At 36.4% G+C, this 18272-nt stretch overlaps 1 long non-coding RNA gene across 1 annotated transcript; it reads left to right on the top strand.

Moving 5' to 3' along the window:
• The first annotated feature begins 12723 nt into the window (after positions 1–12723).
• LOC126819450 (uncharacterized) lies at positions 12724–17485 on the top strand. The gene is made up of 2 exons (XR_007679624.1): positions 12724–14300; positions 16273–17485. It is a non-coding gene; the product is annotated as an uncharacterized LOC126819450 (long non-coding RNA).
• The last annotated feature ends 787 nt before the right edge of the window (positions 17486–18272 follow it).

An 18272-nucleotide genomic window follows, 5' to 3' on the forward strand; every position in this document is an offset into this window, starting at 1 on the left:
CACAGTCCGTGCTTATTATATATAATGACAATTCAAGGGACATTTTGCTGAGAAAATTGTTCGATTGATCTTGACGCTAAGACTTACGGAAGTACCATAGAAAGACAAAAATGTCAATCTATTGTTGGAAACGTCTACTTGGCTAACTACATAAAAGTACTACGATTCCTAGCATTGGATTGAACAGGAGCATTATACTTATAGATTGAAATGTTCATCTTGAAATAGTCCCTTGAACTTTTAAAAAAACACAAAATGACGCCCAAAAGTGGAGCATAACATTTTAACTAAATACTTATATTCTATGTTTATTTTATTTTATTTTGGGGGGGGGGGGGAGGGGGGAGGTGGCGGGGGTAAACTGTAGGTCTATCCCTCGAACGAAAGAAATAGGATTTTAACATAGCAAGATGCATATTATTAACCATTTGTAGAGACTATTTTTCTTCAGCGATATGTTCCTTTTATTGAATAGAAGAGGTCAGGAGACATGGGATAAAACATTAAGAATAGTAGTTTATTGTCCTTTATTAAGCTAACCCGAGACTAAGTATATTTATAGACCAATATTGTAATAAACGACGTGAACCTTTAGTATGCTTAATCCGATCATTGCCTATGTGTATTTGATTTTGAAATTTTTAAAAAATATTGCGGCGATCTTTATAACTAGAAGATATACTATATAATTCACGCTAGTAAGTAACAGTAATATGTTGCTTGGTCAAATCTCGATTGCCTCGTTATTATGTAGACACACGTAAACAAAGCCAAACATATCTGGAATCAGACCACTGTTAAGCCTGTGTAAATGGACGGTATACTAAAACAAATTCCCACGCTTTAAACCGCAGTTGAAATGTTTCACTGTCAGCATTAAAGGGTCTGTAACTGTGAGATACTAGCGAGTAAAGACTGTTTATTCTGTGGAAGAGATGATCCGTGTCCACGTGTGGATGGTGACAAGTAGTGGTCGAGGTAAATATAATTTTTATTTTTACTCGCAGTCACTGAGAGGGGTTGAATTGTCGAATGGTTAGCCGTGCGTGCTGTATCATACGGTCTGTCATTGAGTCAACTGGCGGGGTTTCGATTCCCCGGTTGTACGTGACAAGGAGTAAGGTTGGACATCTCTCTCTCTCTCTCTCTCTCTCGCATTCATCGTAAACCCCAACACAGCCACTTAACGTAACTATGCGCGGTATGCACTTTGGGAAAATATAAAATTTTTCTCACGAGAATGTACTTACATTGACTGTTTAACATTTAATTAAACATACATTATGCAAGAGATAAATCTGCCTGTTGCAGTTCTTTCTTTAGGCCTGAAATGTTATATAAATTATTAATTAGACATTAATTAACATGAAAATACCTTAATCAACTCTTGATGTCATCTTATGTGTCGGATTTTCACTGGATTTGAACTCGATCTGCTGCTCAACGCCAATTGATGATTAAATCGTACCGACTTTAGTAATGATGATCGAGGCTAGGCATAAAATTCAATCGCTAATATCTCGGTTGAGAGTAGAGCAATTTGACTGAAACTTTTTCAGCATATTCCCTTTACATTATCTAGTTTTTAACTATTATAGTTAGAACTGTCAGCTCTTTATCTAATCTTCCTTTAAAAAAATCAAATCCAAATATCAACGTTAGATAATTTACTGGCTTAGATTCAATCGGATTATAAACAGGTCCATCAATTAGATTTCACGAAGCATCAATTTCACTTCATCATATCATATCTTTGTAAATACTGAACGGAATTGAACCATGTTTGGACTGTATATTCCCAGAGATTCAACTTCCTACAATATTGTAGATTGCAAGGGATTCCTACATCACCCAAATCACATCCAGAGATTTGAATGTACTACAACTCATTCTGAGATTTTAATGTACTACAACCCATTCTTAGATAGGCCTATATTATAGTTTGTAAGGGATTCCTATATCACCCAAATCACATCCAGAGATTTTTTAAAATGTACTACAACTCATTCTGAGATTTTAATGTACTACAGCTTGTTCTCAGATAGGCCTATATTGTAGTTTGCAACGGATTCCTATATCACCCAAATCAAAGCCCAGATATTTTAATGTACTACAACTCATTCTGAGATAGGCCTATATTGTAGTTTGCAAGGGATTCCTGTACCACCCAAATCACATCCAAAAATTTTAATGTACTACAACTTTTTCTCAGATAGGCCTACATATATTTTTTCCGGCTTAAAACTAAAATAGAATCCGATAATATATCACATGTTTTAGTTGTCAGTAGTAAATGTTACTCATCACCAAAAACAGAAAATGCCGCAGCAATGTTCTTACTGTGGAATTCCAGTTTACAACGAGGTGATTGAAGAGATATCGTCGATGAATGATGGACTTTTTATGGGTAATTTTCGAAATCCAAAACACTCTTCTCGTACAGAAATCCACCATGCTATATATATGCTTGATAAATAGCATTATGGCATAAACAACCGGCCCATCATTTCCAAATAAATCCATTATGTATTTTTGATTAATCCAATCTCCGATTTGGTGTAGTAGCTGTAGCAAAAATCTAGACAGTTTATCGTTGTTCGGGAAGAGCCAATTGTCGATTCCTTGGACATTTGGCGACATACCTCATCCGAAGTTGTGCTGTTGTAATTTTAGTAGCTATCGAATAACAATTCTGTATTCATCTTTTATATTCGGTTTATTCTAATTCTTCACGGGTTGTGTAAGTATGTCGCTGTGGTGTGCTCTTTGCCTTTCTACTTTGACATTTTAAAAAGGGGTCTCCGCAAGTTGTAAAAGGTTTAAAACACGTGTAAAACAATATTGTATAGCTATAGCCGTTGGGCAACATGTGCTTTTATATATATACTACTGGTAGGATACCCGGCTTGGCCTGTGACCCAAATTCGCCCGTGACCATATTCGAACGGAGCCCAAAATCGCCCGGGGCTAAATTCGCTCGGGGACCAAATCTTCCGGGGCCCAAATTGACCCGGGGCCCAAATTGACCCGGGGCCCAAATTCAATGGCCTAAAACATTCACAGGTCATGCTAGTTAATATGATACTACATGTGGGGATGGAGAGCGGCGACGAGGGGTTTTTCCATGCCTAGTTTTCCCGGGGCCCAATTTCGATGGCTTAAGACATTTGCGGGGTCATCTTGGTTAATTAGATACCACACATGTGGGGGTGGATTGCGGGGACGAACACACACACATACATCTTTGATTATTTTTATATATATAGAAGATAGATTATATAAGAAAAGACAGGTCTTACGCACAAGGCAGTGTATCCTTTCTCATTCTCTGCAACACCCGGTATCACTTGTTGCATGTCAGGTTTACATGATAGCTAACTCAGTAACTGTTTTGTTTTCATTTTGACACTTAGGTTTATTTTGTTAAAGGGTATGACTTTTAGATTTTGGAAGTGTGTGCTCTGCTGTGTTTTTGTTGAGCAGTTAGTGCTGCAGTGTGTGCTCTGTTGTGTTTTTGTTGACCAGTTAGTGCTGCAGTGTGTGCTCTGTTGTGTTTTTGTTGACCAGTTAGTGCTGCAGTGTGTGCTGTGCTGTGTTTTTGTTGACCAGTTATTGCTGCAGTGTGTGCTGTGCTGTGTTTTTGTTGACCAGTTATTGCTGCGGTGTGTGCTCTGCTGTGTTTTTGTTGACCAGGTAGTGCTGCAGTGTGTGCTGTGCTGTGTTTTTGTTGACCAGTTAGTGCCGCAGTGTGCGCTGTGCTGTGTTTTTGTTGACCAGTTAGTGCTGCAGTGTTTGCTGTGCTGGGCTGTGTTTTTGTTGAGTAGTTAGTGCTGCACTGTTTATTGGATATTTTGTATTAATGTTGGCACGTATGCATTCTTTTGTTTCTGTGCCTATGTTTAGTTTTGTCTCTCCTTGAAATGTGAGTCACCGTGGCTCAGAGAGTATGGTGCTGGGTCAATATCCTGACCCCGGTTTCACAGTTGTACCCGAGAATAAGTAGGGTTACCTGTCGAACCTCGTGGGTTTTCTTCAGGCCCCCCGGTTTCCTTCCGCTGCTAAAGACCCCTACGCGCAAGCAAATTATTGAAATAAAATTGAACCATATGTTAGTCCCGAAATGACCTAGTTTGTGTCGAGTGGACGTTAAACCCCATTTTTCTCTTTCTTTCACACAATATTCTCAGATTTAAGTTAAGAAATTACTCAAAATTGTTCGGCTTATTTTAACTAAAATATAGCCCTTTATAAAACTGTTGTTGTTTTAAACATGCATTATGCAAGAGCAAAATCTGCTTATTACAAGTCTTTCTTTAGGCCTGAAATGTTATCTAAATTATCAATTAGACATTAATTAACTTATCCAGGCCATAATAAACTCTCGATGTCAAGGCTAGCCTTCGATGTTGGCTGGATTAGATTCCTATATGCCGCTAACGGCCGTTGATAATTAAATCAGAAAAAGTGGATAATCGAGACTATGCTGTTTATATTAATGATTTTAGTAATGATGACCGAGACTATGCAAAAATTTCACCCGCTTCTTTCTCGGCTCATAGTGGATCTATTTGACTGAAATTTTCAACAAATTACCTTTACACTATCTAGTTTTTAACTATTATAGTGAGAACTGCCATCTCTTTATCTTATCTCCCATAATGTATCTTTAATGTATCAAATACATCAATAAAAACTATGTGCAAAGTTGTTTTGTTTCTGAATCAAACATCTTTCTCATAAACAGTGACTGAAAGTTGAGTAAATTTTTAACTCAAGTCCGAGAATGTTTTGTGAAACCTTGGCTAGGAGCTTCCGGTGTTGATAGAGAAAGTTTCTCTCGGGATTTTTCAGCCTTATTCCGCCTAGTCAGTGGTATAGAAATAGCGTCTAGTTGTACTGTTGAAACGAAAACAATAGCGTACACACAAAATAACCCTTGCCAATTGTAATTGGAAGAAAACCAGGCTAAAAGGCCACTGTCCGGGCAAAATATCCCACACAGCACACTATCTTATCCCGGTTTGCCGCTATCCGGGCAAAATGTTCACCACAGCACACTATATTATCCCGGTTTGCGCAGAAAAATACATTTCATTTATTACAGAAAAACGAGACGAAACAGATTCCGTCTATCTATCTAATAAAATCAAGTTGCCTATATTAATTTATATATTGTTTTTACCTGAGTTTAAACTGATGCTGTTTGTAAGAAGATCTGATCAGTAAAACCTACTAGAGATATATTTTGTAGGTAAAGAAGAGTATCTCTATAAGTATCTGATTCTGATTACTCGCAAGAAATAACCGGATGCCTCCCGCTATTGAAAACAACACGTCAATCTCCGCCTCGTTCATCAAGGTCATTGATCTTGTACATATTGAGAGTTCAGATTTACAGTTTAAAGGACCTAAACCTCTTTTGTGTGTTTCAGAAAAAATAACACTCCTTAGATTAAACGATGAAGCGGAAGTCAGCCTGCAGCTGTTTACTTTTTTTTGGATTTTTTGCTTAAATTGTCTGACGAAGATAAAATCTGTTGTATATCAATAATAGCTCTATCTGCAGGCTCAAAATGGTAATTGTAAACAAGTAGACGCCTTTCAAAACAAATCGACACATCAAATCTAAGAAAAAATGGACAGGATATGTTTTTGAAAGGTTTCTGCATAATAGGCAATAAAATTTTTAGTTGCCTGAGGTCCTAATAACCAACCGCGGGTCACAATTGTTTTATTTAGAATATCCAATAATAAAGAAAACTTGAATTTACATGCATGTCAAGACGAAAGAGGTCAGTCATATCGAATACATGACAAGCTCTGCCCCAATACTCGTCTTATATTGTTTTAAGATACTATAATTTCATGGTATGGGTTAAACTTCATACTAACTAATCATACTGTAAAGGGGGGGGGGACTCCATGCTAGAATGTTAAAACTCAACTGATATCTTTAACAAATCATACAGCAGGGGGCGGGAACTCCATGCTAGGATGTTAAAACTCAACCTGGCATCTTTAACAAATCATACTGTACAAGGAAGGGAACTCCATGCTAGGATGTTAAAACTCAACTGACATCTTGAACAAATAATACTGTAAGAGGAAGGGAATTTCATGCTAGAATGTTAACACCCAACTGGCATCTTTAACAAATCATACTGCAGGTGACGGGAACTCCATGCTAGGATGTTAAAACTCAACTGGCATCTTGAACAAATCATACTGTAAGAGGAAGGGAACTCCATTCTAGAATGTTAAAACTCAACTGGCATCTTTAACGAATCCTACTGTGAGGAAGGCGCTTAAGGCTATTTCACAACAATTTACAGTCCAGAGATTTAACTCTCAGACATAGTCCATTATTTAATTATCTTAAAGTAACATTTAGCGATTGACAAACATGTTAAAGGCTCAATACCACTCTTGTTGTAACTGAATAATATGTCCTAATCTTTATTCTGGTCAACAATTTGTACTATTTTAGAATATTTCAATTAATTGATGATAAAAATTTCATCTTAACACACCTTATTTAAAAATTTTGAAAAATTCAACATAATGGTTTGAAACGTCTAACGTAAACCTTTTCAAATGAAACTTCGATTTAAAAATATTTTCTAACCCTCTGGACAAGTAAATAGGATGTAATGGATGTAATTTACACAACAGGTAGGACACTTAAACATCTAGTACTTAGATAGAGATATTATTTATTTTCTGGAGCTTTCAAGCCAGCAAGAGTGTTATTGTCCCTTTAACGGAACACAATTTTTATGGGAAACAATCCCTAGTTTTATTCTAAAAGCACGACGTTTTGACAAGTGTCCCCTTATCGGTATCAAGCACATAAGGATAACGATAAGAGAATACTTGTCGAAACACTATAAACAATTAATAAGACATTTATTAATATATGCATTTTGCATTTTCTATTTTTGAAATATTATAGTAAGAACGGCTAGCTCTTTATCTAAATCTTACATAATGTATCTTTAATCGATGATAATTTTAGATCAAAAATTAAACTTACTTTTACGGAATAATCAACGGATATTTAAGATTTAAACACGACCCTTTGAAGTTAATACACAAATAATTAAAATTAGCTTGCCCCACCCCCACCCCACAGCCCCCACAGCCCCTCCATTTAATATCAATTTGAATTAAGAATAGGGGCGCCTATTAGCAGGCCGGTTTGGGATATGGTAAATTTTCACACGCCAAGTAAGCGTGACAAGGGTTCGAAGCGGTAGCTAGGACACTAACTCTTAACCACGAATTTCCTTTTGAGAAACCCTACATACGCAGGTGGTTGTTTCTTAATTTCATCATAACTGTTCAAGGGATGATAAATGCGGATGGATTAAAAAAAAAAGTTCTATATTTAATCATCAGAGTTGAATAATTTATCACATTAATTAAAAAACAAATCACACAACTTCAGCTTATCTTTCCTCATAGGCGACACAAAGGCGAATTACGACACACTGAATATATATATTCCTTTATAAACAGGTACATTAATTATATTTAGGATTATGAATTATTAATTATTTTGTATTATGCCAGTAAAGAGGATGTAAAGAGTATTATTTTATAATAATAACTTGTTATTTTGAGAGATTTGATGACAAAGGATCTGGGTCTATTTTGGTTTGTTAAGCAAGAGAACTTGGCGACATGAAACACTGCGATTATCCTACTTGCAATTATTGCGATTATCTTTCAAACGAGTTCGATATCCAGCTATCAGGGAATCTTCTTGTCAATGGTGTATAGATCTAGAACCTCGGTGTTTCATACTCTATGAACGACGAGACACCTTTCCTTGCCAAACAACATACCCCCATCCAGCGTCCAGCACCAACGACAACATACTAAACTTACGCTATCTGTCTACACACAGAGAGACGAGAGAGAGAGAGAGAGAGAGAGAGAGAGAGGGGGGTTTAACGTCCACTCAACACAAACTAGGTAATTTTGGGACTAATATATGGTTCAATTTTATTTTAATAATTCGCCTGCGCGTAGGGGTCTTTAGCAGTGGGAGGAAACCGGAGAAAACCCACGAGGATGGACAGGCGACCCTACTGTCTACAACTAGCTCAGATTGAGAACAAACACTAAGCTAGTTGACCGACATTTTAAGTCCTAAATCGACGATTTTAGTCGAAAACACTAAGTAAGAGGTATACATTCTGCTTTGATTTAATAAACTTGAAAAGGTTCAATTAGTCTTTTTGTGTATAACAGATGTCAACCGGAGTAGAACCGTGTTTCACAACAGAATACTAATTATTGGATATGGCGGCCATTAAGGGCAGGGATCTGTTCTCGACGTACATTAGATAGTTGTCTGTGTGCATAGCGACAACCAGGCTTAGATATCCCGAGAAAATCACCGTGTCTAAACATCACCTTCTAGGTCGTAGTAGTAATCAATCTGATTATAATACAGATCTATATTTCGTTTCGTTTATTTAAACTTTCGATGGCCTACACTACATGAAGATCTGACAAATTATAGCGATAGGTCACGTCAGGGGTCAAAAGACCGACTTATGACCCTATGATGTCAGGCATTTGATTAACCAATCAGCATTGATGTTACTAGTGGATTACCCACAGTTCCGTGCAAAACACGCCGAAAGCTCGCCGTGACAGACCGTTTCATTGGCTTATCCCTGACACCATTCAGAACACGAGTTAAATAACAACTCTTCCAGATCCAAGTGTAGTGAAGACAAGTAAAACGAAATTTTGAACTATAAAAACGAAACGAAATAGGATCTGTGTTTTAATCAGATTGTAGTAGTAATATTTAATCGGTAGTTAAGCCTATTTATTTATCTATTATTTCAGGAACGTCGTTAAATGAAGGGAGCCACTGAGGCTAAGTGGGTAAGACGCTGGCTCGCTAGCACGGAAGTCGCGTGTTCGATCCCTGCATTGGCCGAGAAAGTTCATCGGAATCATCCGGCGTGATTTCCCCTTGTCAGTGGTGTAGGACGGAGGGCCTGACGAGGACAGCTGTCTAGTCGTTCGGATGGGACGAAAAACCGAGGACCCGTGTATACATTGGTGTACACGTAAAAGATCCCTTGGCATGTGGGGTAAAATTTCCCTCATAGCACACTGTATGTCGTATGCCCGTCTTCATTAGCCCAGTTGGATCAGAACAGTAGGACGTTAAACCCCATTTCGTTAAATGAACATAGTCCACCCCATCTGTTTTCGGAGCAATTTATACTGACAATAGGAGCTTGAAATGTAATAAAAATAACGGGAATGAAAACCGATTTTAATGACAATAATTACTACAATTTCATTAATTCAGTAGGAGTGTTTTCGAAATTCATACTTTAAATTCATTTGGTTCACAACAATATAAAATGCGTTTTACAAACCCGCGCAATAACTGTTTTTTCGAAATCAATTGGCATTCTCTGAAAACAGTCTAAATGACCAGTAATAAGGACGATTTGGAGGTATTTCTCAATGAATTCTATAGCATGACTCGCGCATGTTAAATACTTTTGATAATTCAAGCTATCGAGAAAAATACGATAATTGCGGGAGAAAAAAAATCACTAATTTCCGCGAAACAACGCAGATTCTGAGCTTACGTTTCTGAAAACAAGGCTTATGAAAGTTAAGATAGCGACGTTTTCTCATGGAGATACAGTTAACACGCGGATCTTTAATTAGAAAATGGTAACAAATCTATAGAAAAATCTATAAATCCATCATGGAACTTTCCATACCGTGAAATGGCAGCACGATACTTCGTATTCTACTCATATTTCAGACAACTCCGAGACAAAACATGTTTTTCCACACGGGAGCCCTATGAATGTTAAGTAAGCCTAACGTACTGATTATTGACATGGTATTGTTCAATCTGGAGAGATATAAGAAGTTGATCGGTCGATCAAGTTAATAATTAAAGTCTCCCTCCTCTACTTGACATAAACTCACAGTTCATCATTGACGTCAATCTTTTATCACGTTTTACAACTTTACAAAAACACCAACAACAACGACCACAGATGTTTTTTTGACTCTATTTATTTCTTGGCGGCTTAGATCGAGGAAAAACAGTAATTATAAACTAAGTTTTGGAGATTCACAGCATCATAGTACTTGTAAGTAAAACGATTTATATAAGCTACGACATTATCAACACAAGATGAAGATTTAGAACCGGAAGAAACGATAATTATACTCTTAAGTTCTGGGGATTCATCGCATCATAGAAGTACTTGAACGTACAACGATGTATATAACCTGCAACATCAACAACTCAAGCTTGTTTTTCAAATTTTCAAACATTAAAGATGTATTATGCAAGAGCTAAAACTTCCTATTGTAGACCATTTTTATGGCTTCAAACGTTATATACTTTATTATTAAGACATTCATTCACATGACAAGCCCATAATCAACTTTCTAGATAATAGGATGACCGAGATATTAAAAGGATAAGACCACCCGCGCCATATAATTGGTAAACAGTGAAATAGACGTCACTTAATAAAAAAACTGGCAATCGAGAATGTGTTTATTATCATGGAAATGCTACCTGACAGTCAACTGTTTTCTAAACTTCAAACACCCACTTTGCTCAGAATAAAGTAATTTGATTGAAATTTCCAATATATTCATTTTTCATCATATATTTTAGAATCTTACATAATGCACCTTTAATTAACCAAGAAGGCTTAGCTGATTTTTATTTTATCTGAATCTTACATAATGCATCTTTAATTATACCAAGAAGGCTTACCTGATTTATTTTTATCTGAATCTTACATAATGCATCTTTAATTAACCAAGAAGGCTTAGCTGATTTTTATTTTATCTGAATCTTACATAATGCATCTTTAATTATACCAAGAAGGCTTAGCTGATTTTTTTTTATCTGAATCTTACATAATGCATCTTTAATAATACCAAGAAGGCTTACCTGATTTATTTTTTATCTGAATCTTACATAATGCATCTTTAATTATACCAAGAAGGCTAAGCGGTGGTAAATATTAATATTGAGCAATTCCTAGGTTCTCTTTATGAGCAAATAGGCGTACATCTGACGGAGTGTTCGGAAATATATGATTTTTCGGAGATTAGCTTACATTCTCGTTAAATATAATAATCTGTTTTCTAGTATTAATCATATAAGTTTTGGACAAGAGCGTTACATTAGCCCTGCAGTCAATATTCATCTATAATTTGGGGCAAGAATTGTCCGGTCCTCATAATTATAAAGGACCCCACGTGTATAAACACAATTGTTTTGTACAATCCTATACAGGCCAATGTTTGAAAGTCACCGCCCCTTTTGATCAATTTGAATAAGCAGTCATCTAGGATGTTTTATTTGAAATAGTTTTAGGTTTGATAGATTAATAATAACTACCTTATAAATAACAATAAAAGTGGCCAAATTAACTCCTCATATTATAGATGAGAACTTTTATAAATTAGATCAAAGTGGTTGTGTCACTCTAAATTCGTATCAACATTATACACGGATATTAAATTGGGGATCAAAATGGATGTGCCACTTTATAACTAATAATTCGTATTAATATGATACACAGAGATAGAAACGGGTATGTCACTTTAAGACTTATAATTCGTATCAACATTGTACATAGAGATGGAAATGGGCATATCACTTTAAATTATCATTCGTACCAACATTATACACGAATATGAAAGCGGAGGTGTCACTTCAAATCATAATTTGTATCAACATTATATACGCAGATCAAAGTGGGTGTGTCACTTTAAAACATAATTAGTTATACACGCAGATCAAAATGGTTGTGCCAATTTAACACTTATAATTCGTATCAACATTATGCATAGAGATAGAAATGGGTATGTCACTTTAAATTATTAATTGTACCAACATTATACGCAGATTTTAAAGTGGGGGTCTAACTTCAAATCGTAATTCGTATCAACATTATACATGCAGAAAAAAATGAGCTTGCCACCATAAAGGGTAATTCGTATCTACAGTATACACGCAGATCAAAGTGAGTGTGTAACTTTAAATCATAATTCGTATCGACATTGTAGACACAGATCAAAGTGGATGCGCCACTTTAAACAATCATTCGTATCAACATTATACACAAAGACCAAAAATAGGTGTGTCACTTTAAACCATAATTATTTCAGGATCGTAGGGTAAGACGAGTTAGAGCCGTATACAGATATCTTCCTTTATTATAAGTCGTTCTTAAATATCTCCCCCTCTCTCTCTCTCTCTCTCTCTCTCTCTCCTAACGCTTTATGACACAGGTTAATACTCACGTTTTAGAATTAAAGTGGGTGCGTCTCTTTAAATGACAATTCATACCAAAAACAGATGCTTACTAAATCAATGACTTAGTGTAATAACATGTGATAATATATTCTAAATTTGACAGGTGTGCATATCTTTATAGTCTATAACTGTACAGCAACATTAAAATGCCAAGATTATAGCAATTAAACTGAAGTGTTTTAGAGTTATATGGTTTCAAGTTTACAGGAGTTACTTTTATACATATAACTTAAACATTGGATATATCGTTACACAAGTGTGTGTATGTTTTTTACAGTCTATGTGAGAACATGCTTTAATAATTTATTTTTAAACTGAGTCTTATTGTTTTATTTTTGTTTTTAATGACAGGGAAGTCACAGTAAAGACATACAGCGTCGCCATGCATGCTATAAATGGATATGAATCTAACTTGGACTGTTCGGAACACCTCTGTCCTATACCGCCAGCCTCAGACGAGTTTAAGAGAGCTTTACGCCAGCTTCGTACAGAAGAGCGAGTCCCGCTTCAATCGTTAAAAGGAGCCAACTCTTACAGCGTGCAGTCAGTCGACTCATTGCCAGGCGCTCATTTAGCAATGGGAAAAATCGAATCACGGAGTTTATACGAGGAAGAGGACTTTCATAATCCTACAGTTACGATAACCAACGGTCATTCGGGACATGTGCACGTTAAAAACTCTCTACCGGTGTCCTTTAATGGAAAATACAAAGATGGGTTTGGTGAAACGCCCAAGGATAAGGAGAAACCGAAAGTTAAAAAACTTATTACGAGTCGTTCCCCGAGACTCAATGACCATTCTGGACACCATGCGGTCATGCACGCACAATTCAGAGACCCGAACCTTTTCACAGACGAGTTCCGCCGACGTTCTATGAGCGAGTCGCATGCCCAGATGCGGAGGAAAGCGTTAGAACGCCAGGAAAAACGCAATGCTCGATTCGAACAAGGTGGAAGTGGGGATATACCACATGTGCATTGGGCAGATTCCACGGGCGACAGTTTAACATCGGATTTAAGACGAAGGTCTTTTTCACACGGTTCCACGGGGTTGCCCAATAAACCTATATTAAAAAAGATAACGAACGGCGTCGCTTCCGATTCTAAATGCTGTGTTGAACATTCAAACTTACTGGCTGTGGATACCCGCTATATATAATGTGTTTTCCTAGAATCAAATGTGTCTTATTACTTTTAGTAAAAAAAAAACTATTTTGGTTGTGCCAGAAAACTAATATGAGATAATTGATATTTTGTGTAAATGTATCCTGCTATCGCATCCAGTGATATGTCATCTTGATAAACAGGATCCGGTGTACTGGAGAGACAATAACATTACGATTCATTGACGATAATTGCTTTTCTGGAACGCTTGGGGCTACTGAAATGGATGGATTGTTCGGGGTAAGTGTGTAATATTAAATTTTTAAAGATGGAACCGACATTGTGGTCTGGATAATTTGTAAAGAAAAGTTTTTTTTGAATACAAATTAATTAGTATCGTTGTAGACAGAATACTTCATTATTTATATTAAAAAACCCCAAAGAAATTGTTTCATCAGCATTGGAAATAGTACACCCGAGAGATACGACGATTTAAAAAATACTCCCAAAAAACCCCGTCTTATCATCAGCATTGGAAATAGTACATCCGGGAGATACGACGATTGAAAAAAGAAAAAAAAACCCAAAAACCCGAAATTCCGTCTTATCATCAGCATTGGAAATAGTACACCCGGGAGATACGACGATTTAAAAAAAACCCCCAAAAACCATCTTATCATCAACATTGGAAACATGACGATTCAACTCTAAACCAAAGTTTGATGGACATGAATTCAGTGTATCGATGTGGTATGAACGCATATCCTGTCTAGTACATGACACAGGGATCGTAAATTGGAAGATCTAGAAGACAATAAATGCGTCTAGGTGGATTTGTGATCAATTTGTCCAGGTGAGTTGAAAATATGCAACTAACGCGTTCGTTGCCTAAGAAATCTTCTCCGGAATTTCCAGCCTGGATTGCGCTTGCCAATGATGCAGGACAGAGGGTCTGGTGAGGACAGGAGTGTCTTGTCGTCCGAGGTTCCCTTGCACACAATGGCATGTTCTAAAATAACCCACCAGTTTTAACTCAAAGAACAGTAGGGGGGGGGGGGGGCGCTGCTCTGGCAACATTTCACACATAGCACATTAGTCAGGTCAAAAGGTAATATGTTCCGTTAGGGAAGTGAAATCTCAAATAGACTGTTCTGATTTCAAGGGCCTTCGAGAAATTTGATGTAGCAATCCCCTTTCTTACTTGTTGCAGATAATACCCGCAATGGTATAAATAACTTACCGATCAAATTTAAAAGCTTCAGGTTCAAGTAAAATCAGGACTGACAGGCCAAGATTACAGCTGTTCAAAGAACAGTTAACAATGGGCTGGTGGAAATCGGTTCGGATTAATTGTAAATGAAATGGGCTTTTAACGTATTTTATCACCCAATAATACATTCTACAGTAGATATCGCTTGTGTGATATATTTCATAATCTACTGCGATATCTCCTTAGGAGATAGTCAGTTGAAAAGAAACTACTTTTTTTTATTTTCAAAGAACAGTTCATTTCTTATTAAAAGTAACTATTTTTTTTATTAAAAATGAACTATTGTTATTCAATTGACCTTGATGGAAACACTTGGTCAATATAAAGGACTTTGCAATGGTTGAATTGCTGTCAAAAAATGATGTATCACTACGCCGTAATGTTCAGTAAAAGTGAAATCTACAGCAAAGAATTATATTTATCTATTTGTGCATGTAAGAAGGGATTGGGTGATAAATAAAATCTCCTACTCGTCTTTTTTGATATCAAAAAATATCAACTTGTGTTGATATTTTTTGATATCAAAAAAGACTGGTCGGAGATTCTCTATTTCTGCATGAAATAGTTTCAACGTCCTAGGAGTTCTTACCATGCGGTGTGCTATGAGGGAAAGTTTTCCCTGGAAAATCCTTATCCGGGATCTCCTAGCTTTGTGACCCATCGCCGTAGACTACTCACTGAGACACCGTGGCACCACTACGGAGGAAAACAACAAAATAACGTGTCGACATGAAGTTAAACCCCAATCTATATTCTGTACAACCACTGGGGGTCAAATTAATGACCCTATCTATGTCGTAAATAAACGGTATAATAACATGCTCTATTTCCAAATACACTCCATTAATGGCCATTTATCAATGATGAATATACCGTTTAATACAAGGACGTGAAATATCTATTTGGGTTCATCTTTATTTATTATTAACGGCAATATAAAGCCAATATGGATTATAGTTGAATAATTCAGTGTTTGACTCGGCTTTGATTAGGCCTATTAACAACACGGTTTGGTTTTACTCATGTCTTTCTCTAATGAGTTTTTACGTCTAAAACAATCCATACTTGATTGACATAAATACAAATAAAATGATACAGGGTTAAACAGAGAGAGGAGAGAGAGAGAGAGAGAGAGAGAGAGTAAAGTCTACTCCATACAAACCAGATCATTTTGGGACTAATTTTATGAAGACCTGGGCAAAGAGAGAGAGAGAGAGAGAGAGAGAGAAAGAGAGAGAGAGAGAGAAATGGGGTTTAACGTCCACTCGACACAAACTGGGTCATTTCGGGACTAACATATGGTTCAATTTTATTTCAATAATTCACTTGCGCGTAGGGGTCTTTAGCAGTGGGAGGAAACCGGAGGACCCGGAGAAAGCCCACGAAGTTGGACAGGCGACCTTACTTCTTGTCACGTACAACCGGGGAATCGAAACCACGCCAGTTGACTCAATGACAGACTTTATGATACAAGGCGCACGCACTTACATTCGGCCATTCAACCCCCATCAATTTGCTGTCAGCTTATCATCATTATAGATCTATATCTTTTCAGGGTTTGAAAGAAAGATGGCAGATAAAAAGATGTTGGTTGTTTTATCGTAACATATCTGTTTTCTTGACTACATTAATTTCCACGAACATGAGAATGGCCGATATGTGTTGATAGCATTTGTATGTGTTGGTGAATGATCTGCGCAGATGAATATCTTCCGTAAACTGATGTGTTAACAGGTAATCCAGTCTGAACAGGTTAATTGGCAAGAATATTTTGTGTAAGAATATTTTATGCTAAATAGTACTAGTGAAAACATGTTTTTTTGTACTCTGTGCCAATGAATATTATTGACGTTATGGTATGTAGACGTGAACAAAATGACGTTATGGTATGTAGGCGTGAACAAAATGACGTTATGGTATGTAGCAGTGAACAAAATGACGTTATAACATGTTTTTTATGCTATGTAGCAGTGAACAAAATGACGTTATAACATGTCTTTATGCTATATAGCAGTGAACAAAATGACGTTATAACATTTTTTTATGCTATGTACCAGTGAACAAAATGACGTAATAACATGTTTTTTTATGCTATGTAGAAGTGACAAAAATAGTTTTGTGCTTTGTATAGTATGATTATTTTATGCTATATAATGGTGAAAAAGGGATGTTATGGTATGTAGGAGTGAAAACACTATTTTATGTTACGTAGGTGTGTAAACATGTTATGTTACAAATTTTATGCTATGTAGGAGGAATGAAGCAAGATTTCATGCTATGTAGGAGTGAATCAAGATTTTATGTCATGTAATAGCGTAGAAAAACTAATTGTGAAAAACTAATAGCGAAAGAAAGATGTTAGGGGTGAATAAACTATTTTATGTTACGAAAGTGTGAAAACATGTTATGCTACAAATTTTATGCCATGTAGGAGTGAAGCAAGATTTTATACCATGTAAACCAGAAAAAAACCTAAATAACGAACAGAATGTAATTGGAAATATAATTTGATGTTTAATTCAGTGGTGGTGATATTGCGTGATGGATGTTATTTTTGACAATTTAATTAAATTATTATAACATATCAATCTGTTGACATAGTTGTAGTATGAACAACAAAATAAACAGGTCTTAATACAAATTCCATGGCGTGAATGTAACGTGTTTTGACTAGTGAACAGTTAGTAGCTATCAATTACTTGGTTGAAATTATAACGTACATGTACGCATGTGTATTATATGTGAACAATGTCATATTTAAAATGAAATGGGGTTTAACGTCCTACTGTTCTGCTCCTACTGGGCTAATGAAGACGGACATACGCTATACAGTCTGACATAAAGAAAATTTTGCCCGGGCGGCGGTACCGTGGCCTACTCTTATATCCAATTCAAACTGGCAAGTGATCTTTTACGTGCATGCCAATGTATAGTGCTACCCTTTATCCAAGCTACAATCATTTATCCAACTATGAACATTTCAGCTTATGATTTTATTAAATATTCTCTGTTTTATTCGTAATAAATCTACATAATGTTTAGATTAGATTACACTATAAACAGCCTTATGTATATTCTAATTACTCCGTTTCGCTTTATTTGCTTCGTCTCGCTTTATTTTGTTCTCGTTATTAACGTCTGAATTTATACCGCGGTAAGGACTGTGATCTTTACGCAATAATAGGATTTACCTTCCATATTTGGTCGAAATTATGTCCTGGGTTGATTTCAAGTCGTTTGCTATGGAAAATGGCCTCTTTTCTTTGGCTTGTATCGACAGGACACTTCAATAAATAGGTTTTAGATGTCGTATTGGAAAATCCTGCCGAATATCTGATATCTGCTCCCGCGGCGCAGTTTCTAATACGATATCATATGCTTTGTCGTAGATGGATTAAGACTACCAACTCTCTCTCACATTTCCTTCAGTGGTATATTCATGACATTTCTTGACCTGCAACATTTTTTAAAACATTCCCGTGGTCTAAATCGAAAGCGCCCAGCATTACACAATCATCTGATTTAAATATTCTACGCCTGGTCAAAGGAATATAA

This window comes from Patella vulgata, chromosome 4 (genome assembly GCF_932274485.2).
Source record: "Patella vulgata chromosome 4, xgPatVulg1.2, whole genome shotgun sequence".
NCBI classification, from domain to species: Eukaryota; Metazoa; Mollusca; class Gastropoda; family Patellidae; genus Patella; species Patella vulgata.